Genomic DNA, 13,834 nt, shown 5'->3' with positions numbered 1-13,834 from the left:
TTATTTCAGCCTTTCCAATTCTCATACTAGCTAGAATCTCCAGTATAAAGCTGACTAGATATGGTGATATCTGATATTTTTGTCTCATATCTGATCAAAAGTAGAGCACTTTCATTATTTCACTATTGAGTATCATCCTTGCTATACATTGTGTATAAATGCCCTCTATCAGATTAAGAAATCATAAACATATATTAAATTAATCATGCACTTATTTTTTAATCTTTTTCCTATTGATATATAAAATTACATTGATTTTTTAATGTCATATTCCTTGAGTAATACTTAAACATTGGAATGTTAACCTAGTTATATATTTTAAGGTTTTATATAATACCATATTTTTTAGGAAGCTCACATTTAAGAGTAGGAGATAAGTTGAGTTATTATTCCCATCTCCCCCTTGTCAAAAAATAATTAACTTCAAGGCTGAAAATAACAAAGAGCTGTATTTGAGCTCTTAGAAATTGCAATTAGGAGATCCAGATTCAGGTAAAACCAAGAGATTTTCTGAAAAGAGACAGTCAGGGGCTTATAAAGACAAAAGCCACAAGGTTGACAAAGTTCCCTGGTGACTGACTCTGAGACAAGTCAGGAAATATTTGTTCTTAATGAATCACAAATTATTTTAGGGTAAAGGTCCAATAAATAAGTTGATGTTCTGGTACATGTTCTGGATGCCTTTCTTAGAAAAATAGACTGAGACATGCATAAGTCACACCTCCTCAATGGCCTCCTGGCTCCATTTTAAAGTGCTCTTTTACCAGTATTGACTCCATTTTGATTTTCCTTCTACAGCCTTCAAATGTTCTTGTCAGGTTTTCAATCAAAGTTATCTGATTCATAGAACAATTGGAGAAGATTTCTTCTTTTTTTTTCTCTCTCTAGAATTGTATGTAATATTAGAACTATTCATTAAATATTTGGAAATATTTGCCAGTAAAGCCATCTGAAGCTTAAGTTTTCTTTATAAGAAGATTTAATTAAGGATTTAGTGTCTTTATTAGATATAAGGCTATTCAGATGGTCTACTTTATCTTATGTAAGCTTTAGTAAGTTATGTTTCACAATTTTTTTCATATATCATTCAACTTTCAAATTTATTTTCAAAACATTTTTCTTAGTGTCCTCTTGTCTTTTTAATGTTTGTAGGATTGGGAGTGCTGCCCTCTTTTTCTCTCATGAGCTAATCAATTATAGCATCACTTGCTTTTCCTTTTCTCCCCTTGATCAAATTTTCTAGGATTTTATAAATTGTACTCATATATTTTTTTTAAGTCTTATACTTTATTTCTTTAAAATTTTTTTAAGATTTTAATTGAAGGATGATTGCTTTGCAGAATTTTGTTATTTTCTGTCAAACATCAACATGAATCAGCCATATTTTCAAAGAACTAAATTCCTTTTTTATTGATTTTCTCTAATTAATATTTATTTACTATTTCAGTGATTTCTAATCATATCATTATCAATTCCACATTGTACTATTTGGCGGGTTTAACTTGATGTTCTTTTTCTAACACTATGAGATACATGCTTAGATCAGTATTATTTAGTGCTCTTTCTTTTCTTATCTATCCACTTAAAGCTATGCATGTCTTAAGCAAAATTTTGCTGCATTTCACAATATTTAAATATTACATTTCCTAAAAAATAATTTCTAAGATATACTGTGAGTTATTCCTGGATTTGTGAAACAAAATTTCTTGTTCTCAATTTCAAAGATACACATTTACAACATTTATTTAGATAATTGATAACTAGCTGAATTTCACTGCTGTCAGAAGCAGACACTGTATGACATCAGGCTTTTCAAACTTGTGGCAACATGCTTTAATGTCAAACATATTGTCAATTATGGTAAATATTTCATATACACTTGAAAAGATATGGATTTTGTTACTGCTGAATGCAGAATTCTATCCATGTCAGTTAAGTCACAATTGCTACTTGCGTCCCTCAAATTGTTTATATGCATAATAGTTTGTCCCTGTCTACTGTATTGGTTACAGAGAAAGGTAAATTATCCAGCTACCATGGGGGTTTATTGATTTTTTTTCAGTGCTTTATTTCTAATTTTGAATGACTTTAAGCTTTTCAAAGTTTTATTTTCAAGAAAAAAAATTTACTGTTTATCCATTTTACTATATTTTTGATTATTTAATTAAATAACTGTTTATGCACCTTATTCCAGTTTCATTTGTTTAGTATCTTATGTTAATATTTAGTTAATTTATTTTCAGCTTTAAAATGCTATGTAAATTTCAAATTTAGGTGTGTCTCAAAGTTATAATGTTTCTCTTTTTCATGAGCTTACAGATAATTTGTAATCTTTGTTTCTATTTGCTTGCTGTCAGGCATTATTGGGTATGTGTCTATTAATTTTCATATAGTTTAAGTTGTTTTTATTAATTTTAAATTCTACTATGATTAGAGAATACAACCCCTAAAAATTTTACTTAGCTGAATTTGTTAATCTTTTAAATAAATACATTAACTTATGTAACTTTCAGTATTATAAGAAAAATGTATATTTTCTGTTTATAGAATAAAAATGTTTGCCTATTTGAGCTTATTTCATGTATTTTAAAATCCTTATATTCTTATTTGTTGATTGCTTTATTTCTCTCTTTTAGTTTATATTTTGTATGTGTGAAGTTAATGTCCATCTTTTTCTCTTTAATGCTGTTTGAACATGGAAACAACTTTTTATGATAATAATGGTAACACTTCTGCTGTCTTTTCATTTACATTTGTTTGTAATGTAATGTTTCATTTAAAAATTTTAAACTGTTTCACTTTGTTTTATACATATTTCTTGAAAATATGCTTTGGTAATATGTTTTTAACTCCACCTTTAAAAAAACAAAGAAACATATGAATCAACCATTTCACATTTAAAGCAATAGTTGATATGTTTTATTTTTTTCCTATATTTGCTAGTTTGTTGTTATTGTTTTCCTCTGTTCTTATTTTTGCTGAGTTGATCAAGCTTTTTTCATTACTCCTTCCTTCTTGTTAAATTTGAAATTCTACTATGCTTTTTAATTCCGCAGGTGGTTACTTTTCCATTCTTAAAAATGGTTTTCAAACAAACATATATACCTAATTTCAAAAGTAATAAATTATCATTCCACTGAAATGCCTTACTTGCCCATTTCTCCTTCCCAGATGAAACTTAAAGTTTAGAAGTATTTACTTCCCAGATGTTACATTTTTCTAATCTTCACACAACCTTAGGGCATTTCTAAGATAGTTTAAAAAAAATAGTTCTAGGTTATTATTATATTTTATTTTACATGTTTCTTTTTGGTTTCAAGAATCCTATTAAACTTGCATGTTGTAAATTTTCAATTACATAAAAAGTTTTAGTATAAATTATAATCAACTTATGAAATACATTCATCACTCATTTTTCTTTCCCCTGTGTTGATTTCTGTTCTAACTAAATTAGCTATTGTAACATTTTCTAGCATAGTTTCTTAGTGTTCTTGCTGTTAATGATATATGAATGTTCATGTGTTCTTAAATATTTTTTTTCCCTCTACAGATGAACATAATTGGGTTGAGGTATTATATGCTCTTTGATTGTAAACTTTTTCTCTCAGTTGTTTGTAAATCTCTCCTCTTGTCCTTTAACTTTGTCTCATCTTGCAGCTGAGAAGTCCTATAATGGCCTTATTTTGTTTCCTTTGTAAGTAAGCTATTCTTTCCTATGATAAGCTTGTAATATTTTTTTTTCATCTTTAAATTCAGAAGCGTTCTTTATGTTATATATATATATGTTTATATATATATATATATTTTCTTATAAATCTTACTTGATATTCAGTGAAAATTTTCAACCTATTCTCTGGTCTTTCTTCGGCTTGGAATAATCTTTCACTCTGTGTTTAATCACTACTCCACCTCAATTTATTATCATGTTTTATTTCATTTTGGGAATTTTATTATTTTTATACTTAATATCCTGTATCTGTCCTCTGAGACTCTTATTTTCTTTTTATTGAGATGAGATAGTGTGTGTGCATGTTTCTGAGCAAGAGAGGAAGATAGAGATTGGAAATTTAGTTTCTTGTATTCGTTGAAGCTTTTGTGCTTTGGGGACTCAAAGTGAAGGAGCTGAATACCAGGTTTGCTTCTCCATGAGGAGAAATAAGTGAAATTTAGGACTTTCAGATTGTCCAAAGAACTTTGTTTTGCTGATGTGCATGAATCTCCTTTAGTAACTGATGAACCTACAGATTCCTTGACTTACTTTGGTATACTTAGAACTTCCCAATATTTTTACCTGAGTAAACCTGTAGGAGACCTGCACTCATAATGCAAATGGATTTTTGTTCCTGTGATTATGAGAAAGCTCCAACTTGAACCTGGAGAGAACTGAGAATAGGATATTTTTCTCAGAGCCTTAGCTGAGAGAGTGGTTTGTTATATGTATTTGGTCAAATCATAGAAGTAGCAATTGCTCTACCTTCAAGCACTTGCTTGTGTAGTGCATCTTGAGAGTGCCCAGTAACCTGACTTATGGGTAATAAAATAACACAAATACATTAGCTGGCAAAGAAAAAAAAAAAAAAACTGCAACCCACTTAAGAGTACTCAGACACTTGAGGGAAAAAAGCAAAGCTCAACATAGAGCAAATGGTTTCCACTGAAGGTGGAAGAAAGACATGAGAATTTTAACAACAGTAATGCAAGGATAATTCTAGAAGCACTTAATAACACACATACATAAAAGCATTTAAATGCTTTTTGAAACAAAACATGTTATTTTAGTTATAAAAATCAATCAGATATATATATGCATCTGTCTCTAGATAATCAAATCAACTTAGAGTATTCCTTATACAACTAAATGGCTAGACCTGTGGGAAGCACTACTCATAGACAAATTATGTTCTCTTTGTCTAGATCTGTCAGAACAGAGGTAAATTTTGACTAAATTCTGGTTTAACATTACATATATATTTCATGGCCTTCTCATCACAGCTTGTCTTTGTGTAAAAGAGAAATGTTAGATGATCAGTGTATTTGCCACATTTAACCTTTAATCTTACTGGGGTCATAAGAATAGTGCTATAAAGGAGAATAATTTTTTTTTTCACAGACATAGGCTATGTGTAAATAATCCTAAACAAACTGTCATGCACATATGTTTCCATTTCTGTTAAATGATTGAGAGTAAATAAGAGAACATCATCAGTTGATTCAATTATTTTTACATGGTATTTGTCATATTCTAGTGAAGGACAAAATTTTATCTATTTTGCTATGTAATTGAACTTAAATGTCTTTCTGCTAAACCCTGAATGAAACAGGTATGAATTTATATTGATATTATTCTCTATAAATTTATAAACTCAGTTTACTCTTGTTTCTTAGGTTTTGCCTGTTTAATCTACTTATCAGTGTTTAGACAAATGGCATATGGAAAAATATACTTTGAATGTGTATTTTTAAAAATTGGTTTCCCTCATTTTACATAGGTGAATAACAACATTACTGTTGAATACATTAAGGCAACTATATTAAGATTTCTTTATGTGCTGTATGAAGAATTTTTTGAACTGCACCATCTGTTATATATTTAACTTATGTTTTCCACTTATGCAAAAGTATTTTTAGATATTTTATGTGAAAATTTATCCTGATCAAAACCTTCCATATATTTTTCCTACCTATTTCTATTGGCATGTCTTTCTTTTTTCAGTTATTAGATACAAAGTGATAAGTGTACTTTAATTTGTACCTGGTGTCTTCCAAGAAATTACTGATTATATGTTTCTGTGAATTATTCTTTACTCTTTTACTTGGTTCTGTCTAATTAAAAACTATTGATAGACTGCCTGCTGTATGTTAGGCACTGTTATGGAATAAAAAAGATGCATTATTCCTACCTTCATAGAACGTATATTCTAGTGTAAAGTGTACCTAGTAAGAATCTAAACATTTAATCAGATCTATATGTGCTAAAAAGTATAGGTTCTAAGAAATCAACACACATTTAGAACATTATTCCTATAAACAAGTAAGTAATTAGATTGGGGGTAATCAAAATTACATAAGATGCAGTCCCAAATATTAAGGACTTCTCAAGTCTAATTGGAAGACAGACTAGTAACAGACAATGAAAATAGGTACAACAGTTGCTCTGGGAACACATAAGTGGACCACCTAGTCCCATATTTGGAGCTCAAGAAAGGCCTTTTAAGAAAAGAGGACAGCTAAATTGAGTGTCCTGAAAGAGTATGATTAGTAGATATCCAGGTGAGGATGGGAAAGAGGGTGGTAGAATTATTCCAGGGCCTAGAATCTAGGAAGTGAAGAGAGAGGCCAGAAAGAGAATAAATAATTGGGGACCAAAGTAGTTAACTATGACTAGAGTATCACATTTTGTCTAGTTTTTAATATACTGTGTTTCCAAAGGAATAGAGGGTTCATAGCTTCCTATTTTTGTTGAATTAGTTCATGCAGTGTTACGAGTTTAAACTTCAGGGCAAGAGTCTCTGAGTTTGAAAACCATCCCTTCCTGGTTATGTGACCTTGGACAAGTGATTTACTGTCTCTGTACCTCATTTTCTTTATAAGTAATTTGATAATAACAAGACATTCCATATATGCTTCTCATGAGAATTATACATCTCTACATCAAAAGTTCTTAGAAGAATTAATGGTACATAGGCAGTACCAATTATGTATTCAGTTCAGTTCAGTTCAGTCACTCAGTCGTGTCCAACTCTTTGCAACCCCATGAACCACAGCATGCCAGGCCTCCCTGTCCATCACCAGCTCTTGGAGTCTACCCAAACCCATGTCCATCAAGTCAGTGATGCCATCCAACCATCTCATCCTCTGTCGTCCCCTTCTCCTCCTGCCCTCAATCTTTCCCATCATCAGGGTCTTTTCAAATGAGTCAGCTCTTTGCATCAGGTGGCCAAAGTATTAGAGTTTCAGCTTCAACATCAGTCCTTCCAATGAACACTCAGGACTGATCTCCATTAGGATGGACTGGTTGGGTCTCCTTGCAGTCCAAGGGACTGTCAAAAGTCTTCTCCAACACCACAGTTCAAAAGCATCAGTTCTTCAGTGCTCACCCCTAATTAAGTATTAGGCATTATTATTTTTTAAATAGATATGCATATTAATGGCAACAGGTGAGGATAATCTAGTATAAGGCATTGTGATAGAATAGAAAGGGAGTTGTTGTTCAATCTCAAAGTCATGTCCAACTCAGTGGCACAGGCCAGATATACAGGACCCTGTAGGTGAGGAAGAAGAATCAGAAAGAGAGATAAAGCCCAGATTACTTTTGAGGCAAAGGCTATTGTGATATTTTCATTGTTGTTCAATCAGTGAGTCATGTCTGACTCTTTGCAACACCATGAGCTGCAGCATATCAGACTTCCCTGTCCTCCAATATCTCTGGGAGTTTGCTCAAACTCATGTCCATTGAGTTGGTTATGCTATCTAACCATCGCATTCATTGGTGTCCCTTCTTCTGCTGTCAATCTTTGCCAGCATCAGGGTCTTTTCCAATGAGTCAGCTCTTTGCATCAGGTAGCCAAAGTATTGGAGTTTCAGCTTCAGCATCAGTCCTTCCAAAGAATATTCAGGACTGAGTTCCTTTAGAATTGACTGTTTTAATCTCCTTGTAGTCCAAGGGATGCTTAACAGTATTCTCTAGCACCACAATTCAAAAGTATCAATTTTTCAGTGATGTCTCTGCTTTTGAATATGCTGTCTAGGTTTGTTATAGCTTTCTTTTCAAGAAGAAAGTGTCCTTTAATTTCATGGCTGCAGTCACTGTCCACAATGATTTTGTGATCTCCACAGTCAAAGGCTTTAGCATAGTCAATGAAGCAGAAGTAGATGCTTTTCTGGAATTCCCTTGCTTTGTCTATGAGTCAATGAATATTGTCAATTTGACCTCTGGTTCCTCTGCCTTTTTTAAACCCAGCTTGTACATCTGGAAATTCTCAGTTCACGTATTGCTGAAATCTAGCTTGAAGGATTTTGAGAATAAACTTGCTAGCGTGGGAAATTAGCAAAGTTGCATTCTTTGGCATTGCCCTTTTTTGATATCAGAATAAAAACTGACCTTCTCCAGTCCTGTGGCCATTGCTCAGTTTTCCAAATTTGCTGGTATATTGAATGCAACACTTTAGCAGCAGCATCTTTTAGGATTTGAAATAGCTCACCTGGAATTCCATCACCTCCACTAGCTTTGTTGGCCCACTTGACTTCACACACCAGAATGTCTGGCTCTAGGTAAGTGACCACACCATCATGGTTATTTGAGTCATTAAGACGTCTTGTATACAGTCCTTCTGAGTATTCTTGTCACTTCTTCCTAATCTCTTCTGCTTCTTTTAGGTCCTTAGCATTTCTGTCCTTTATTGTGCCCATCCTTGCATGTAACGTTCCCTTTATATTTCAAATTTTCTTGAAGAGATCTCTAGTCTTTCCCATTCTATTGTTTTCCTATAGTTCTTTGCATTGTTCACTTAAGAAGACTTTCTTATCTCTCCTTGTTATTCTTTGGAACTCTGCATTCAGTTGGGTATATCTTTCCCTTTTTCCTTTGTCTTTCACTTCTTTTCTTTTTTTTAATGTATTTATTATTTTACTTCACAATATTGTATTGGTTTTGCCATAGATTGACTTAAATCCTCCATGGGTGTACATGTGTTCCCCATCCTTTCCTCAGCTATTTGTAAAACCTCCTCAAACAACCATTTTACTGTTTTGCATTTCTTTTTCTTTGGAATGCTTTTGGTCACTACCTCCTGTACAATGTTGCAAGCCTCCATAATTCTTCAGGCACTCTGTCTACCAGATATAATTCTTTGAATCTATTTGTCACCTTCACTGTATAATTATAAGGGGTTTGATTTAGGTCATACCTGACTGGCCTAGTGGATTTCCCTACTTTCTTCAATTTAAGTCTGAATTTTGCAATAAGGAGCTCATGATCTGACCTATTTTCAGCTCCCTGACTTGTTTTTTACTGACTGTATAGAGCTTCTCTAACTTTAGTTGCAAATATAACCAATCTGATTTCGATATTGACCATTTGGTGATGTCCATGTGTAGAGTCATTTCCTGTGTTGTTGGAATAGGGTGTTTGTTATTACCATCGTGTTCTCTTGACAAAACTCTGTTAGCCTTTACACTGCTGCATTTTGTATCCCAAGGACAAGCTTGTCAGTTAGTCTGGGTATCTCTTGACTTCCTACTTTTGTATTCTAATCCCCTATGATGAAAATGATACACACACACACACACACACACACACACACATTTGATGTTAGTTTTAGGAGTCTTGCATGTCTTCATAGAATAATTCTACTTCAGCATCTTTGTCATTCGTAGTTGGGGCATAGACTTGGATTACTGTGATGTTGAATGGTTTGCCTTGGAGACAAACCAAGATCATTCCGTTGTTTTTGAGATTGCACCCAAGTACTGCATTGCAGACTCCTTGGTTGAGTATGAGGACTACTCTATTTCTTCTATGGGGTTCTTACCCACAGTAGTAGATATGTGTGTATGTTAGTCACTCAGTCATGTCTGATTCTTTATAACCCCACAAACTGTAGCCAACAAGGCTTCTCTGTCCATGGAATTCTCCAGGCAAGAATACTGGAGTGGATTGCCATTCCTTTCTCCAGAGGATCTTCCCGACCCAGGGATAGAACCCTGGTCTCCTGCATCACAGGAAGAATCTTTACCATTTGAGCTACAGGGAAGTCCTGTAGCAGATATAATGGTCATCTGAACTAAACTCGCCCATTTCCATCCATTTTATTAATAGTTCACTGATTACGAAGATGTCAGTGTTCACTATTGCCATCTCCTGCCTGACCATGTCCAATTTACGTTGATTCATGGACCTAACATTCCAGGTTCCTGTGCAATATTGTTCTTTACAGCATCAGACTTGGCTTTCACCACCAGACATATCCACAATTGAGCATCATTTCTGCTTTGTCCCAGCTGCTTCATTCCTTCTGGAACTATTAGTAATTGCCCTCTGCTCTTTCCCGGTAGCATATTGGATACCTTCTGACCTGGGCGGGGCGGGGGGTGGGAGCTCATCTTCCAGTACCGTATTTTTTTGCCTTTTCATACAGTTCATGGGGTTCTTGTAGCAAGAATACTGAAGTGGTTTGCCATTTCCTCCTCCAGTGGATCACATTTTGTCAGAACTCTGTACTATGACCCGTCAATCTTTGGTGGCCTTGCATGGCATGGTTCATAGCTTCATTTAGTTATGCAAGCCTCTTTGTCACAACAATGCTGTGATCCCTGAAGGAAATAGAAAGGGTATGGGATCAGTATTCAAAAGACATGGCACATAAGACCAGGTAAATTAGTTAACCTCTTTGAGCCTTAGTTTCCTCATTTATAAAATGGAAATAATAACTTCCCATCTTCCTTACTAAATCAGTATAAAATAACAATTGCTGGTGGTTTTTCTAACAATATTAATTACAGAGGAGGAACACACACATTTTGGAAGACATTATTTATCATAAAGAACAGCTATTAACTTGGACCCCCTTAGTATTTTCACTGAGGATCAGTTTTAGTTATAAATGTGATCTTTTGTCCTTATGAGAATTATCATCCTGCAAACATAGGATAGGATAAACTAGTTTAAAATGCATCAAGTTCATATATATATATATATATATGTAAAACAGGACCTCAATAATCCCCAGTGATATGTAGTAGGAAATACCTCATTTAAGTGTATTAATTTATTTTATAAAATATTATAGATATTTTATATTTTATCAATATGATTCTGATGAATAATTTGCTTATATTTTCAATTTGTAGACTTCCGATTTATGTCAGTTTTCATCTTGATACAAATCAGAAGTATCTTTTTTGCTGAGATTCTCTTGTAGAACTTATAGCATGCCATGTTTTTCATTTGCCTTCTTGTTTTTGCTACTGTATAGTACACTTAGAGAAGGAAAGGTGCCATATTTCTTGTCAAATCTCTATAATACCTAAATAAACTCATTGAATATAACACCTACATAAATGCTTATTGAATAAATGAATGAATGAAGAGCATGCATGGACTTTCATCTGTTTGTTCTCATCAATATTATAAAATACTGACAATCATGCTTCAGGATACATCTTGTATTTGTGTGTATAGTGACTGAGATTGAACACCAATTTTAGGATAAAATATGATTGACTCTCCTCCTCTTCCCTACTGTAGGAGGGGGCTACTACATATAGCTAACTCCTATATATTTTTCAGATCTTATTCTAAATGTCTGTCCCTAGCATTGGTCATTTTGCTTTGTCACATACATTCACAATAGTCTACTTCCCCTTTGCTGGACTTATTATTATTATAATGAAATAATTAAAGAATATCTATTTGGTTAATGTCTCTCTTACCTGCTAGACCATAAACTCCATTAGGAGGCTGTCTTGTGTTTTTCTGATATAGCACTGTAAACTTACTCCCTTGAATAATGGCTTATGTTGTTTAGTCGTTAAGTTGTGTCTGACTCTTTCGTGACCCCATGAACTGTAGCCCGCTGGGCTCCTCTGTTCATGGAATTTTCTAGGGGCGGGGGGTGGATCTCCAGGGGATTTCCTGGACCCTGGGATCAAACTCGCATCTGCTGCATTGGCAGATAGATTCTTTACCACTGAGCCACCTGGGAAGCTTCAATGGCTTATATAAGTGCTCAATTAATAGTGTTGGTTAAGTGAATGTATGAATACAGTGTCCATGTCTATGTAGGCCACTATATTACGTACTTTTCTATGTAGTAGTTACAACTTCTTTATCTTACAATCTTTGTCTAAATTTCAGATAGATTCAATAAAAGGATAAGCAAAACTATAATGCTATACTGTTTATGTTACAAGTGGAATTCTCCAAGAACCAAACTCTGAAATGGACAATTACTTGCAGGAAGTTCATTGGGTTGTACTTTTTGAGTCAATATCTGTGAGTGAATGAAGAAAGAAGGGTTGAGAAGAGAGGGAATTTAGGTGTAATAAAGTCCCAACAAAGACCTCATCTCATTCCATGTGGGCTTTGTAGTTGGGAAAACACTTCATATTTGTCCTGAACTATGGCAAGGAATTTTGAGAATTACTTTACTAGTGTGTGAGATGAGTGCAATTGTGTGGTACTTTGAGCATTCTTTGGGATTGCCTTTCTTTGGGATTGGAATGAAAACTGACTTTTTCCAGTCCTGTGGCCACTGCTGAGTTTTCCAAATTTTCTGGCATATTGAGTGCAGCACTTTCACAGCATCACATTTCAGGATCTGAAATATCTCAACTGGAATTCCATCAACTCCACTAGCTTTGTTAGTAGTGATGCTTTCGAAGGCCCACTTGACTTCACATTCCAGGATGTCTGGCTCTAGGTGAGTGATCACACCATCGCGATTATCTGGTTCGTGAAGATTTTTTTGTACAGTTCTTCTGTGTAGGCTTGAAACCTCTTCTTAATATTTTCTGCCTCTGTTAGGTCCATACCATTTTTGTCCTTTATTGAGCTCATCTTTGCATGAAATGTTCCCTTGGTATCTCTAATTTTCTTAAAGAGATCTCTAGTGTTTCCCATTCTGTTGTTTTCCTCTATTTCTTTGCATTGATTGCTGAGGATGGCTTTCTTATCTCTCCTGGCTATTCTTTGGAACTCTGTATTCAATTGGGTATATCTTTCTTTTTCTCCTTGGCTTTTCGCTTCAGCAATACGTGAACCGTGAACTTCCAGATGTTCAAGCTGGTTTTAGAAAAGGCAGAAAAACCAGAGATCAAATTGCCAACATACACTGGATCATCAAAAAAGCAAGAGAGTTCCAGAAAAACATCTATTTCTGCTTTATTGACTATGCCAAAGCCTTTGACTGTGTGGATCACAATAAACCGTGGAAAATTCTGAAAGAAATGGGAATACCAGACCACCTGACCTGCCTCTTGAGAAACCTGTATGAAGGTCAGGAAACAACAGTTAGAACTGGACATGGAACAACAGACTGGTTCCAAATAGGAAAAGGAGTACGTCAAGGCTGTATACTGTCATCCTGCTTATTTAACCATGCAGTGTACATCATGAGAAACGCTGGGCTGGAAGAAGCACAAGCTGGAATCAAGATTGCCAGGAGAAATATCAATAACCTCAGATATGCAGATGACACCACCCTTAGGTAGAAAGTGAAGAGAAACTAAAAAGCCTCTTGATGAAAGTGAAAGAGGAGAGTTAAAAAGTTGGCTTAAAGCTCAACATTCAGAAAACTAAGATCATGGCATCTGGTCCCATCACTTCATGGGAAGTACATGGGCAAACAGTGGAAACAGTGGCTGACTTTATTTTTGGGGGGCTCCAAAATCACTGCAGATGGTGATTGCAGCCATGAAATTAAAAGACCCTCTCTCCTTGGAAGGAAAGTTATGGCCAACTTAGGTAACATATGATGGAGATGGCAATGGCACCCCACTCCAGTACTCTTGCCTGGAAAGTCCCATGGACAGAGGAGCCTGGTAGGTTGCAGTCCATGGGGTCGCTATGAGTCGGACACGACTGAGCGACTTCACTTTCACTTTTCACTTTCATGCACTGTAGAAGGCAATGGCAACCCACTCCAGTGTTCTTGCCTGGAGAATCCCAGGGACGTGGGAGCCTGGTGGACTGCCGTCTATGGGGCCGCACAGAGTCGGACACGACTGAAGTGACTTAGCAGCAGCAGGTAGCATATTAAAAAGCAGAGACATTACTTTGCCAACGAAGGTCCATCTAGTCAAGGCTATGGTTTTTCCAGTGGTCATGTATGGATGT

The sequence above is a fragment of the Cervus canadensis genome, chromosome X (genome assembly GCF_019320065.1).
Source record: "Cervus canadensis isolate Bull #8, Minnesota chromosome X, ASM1932006v1, whole genome shotgun sequence".
NCBI classification, from domain to species: domain Eukaryota; kingdom Metazoa; phylum Chordata; class Mammalia; order Artiodactyla; family Cervidae; genus Cervus; species Cervus canadensis.
The sequence above is the reverse complement of the archived record's forward strand: the minus strand, read 5'-3'. Positions refer to the sequence as shown.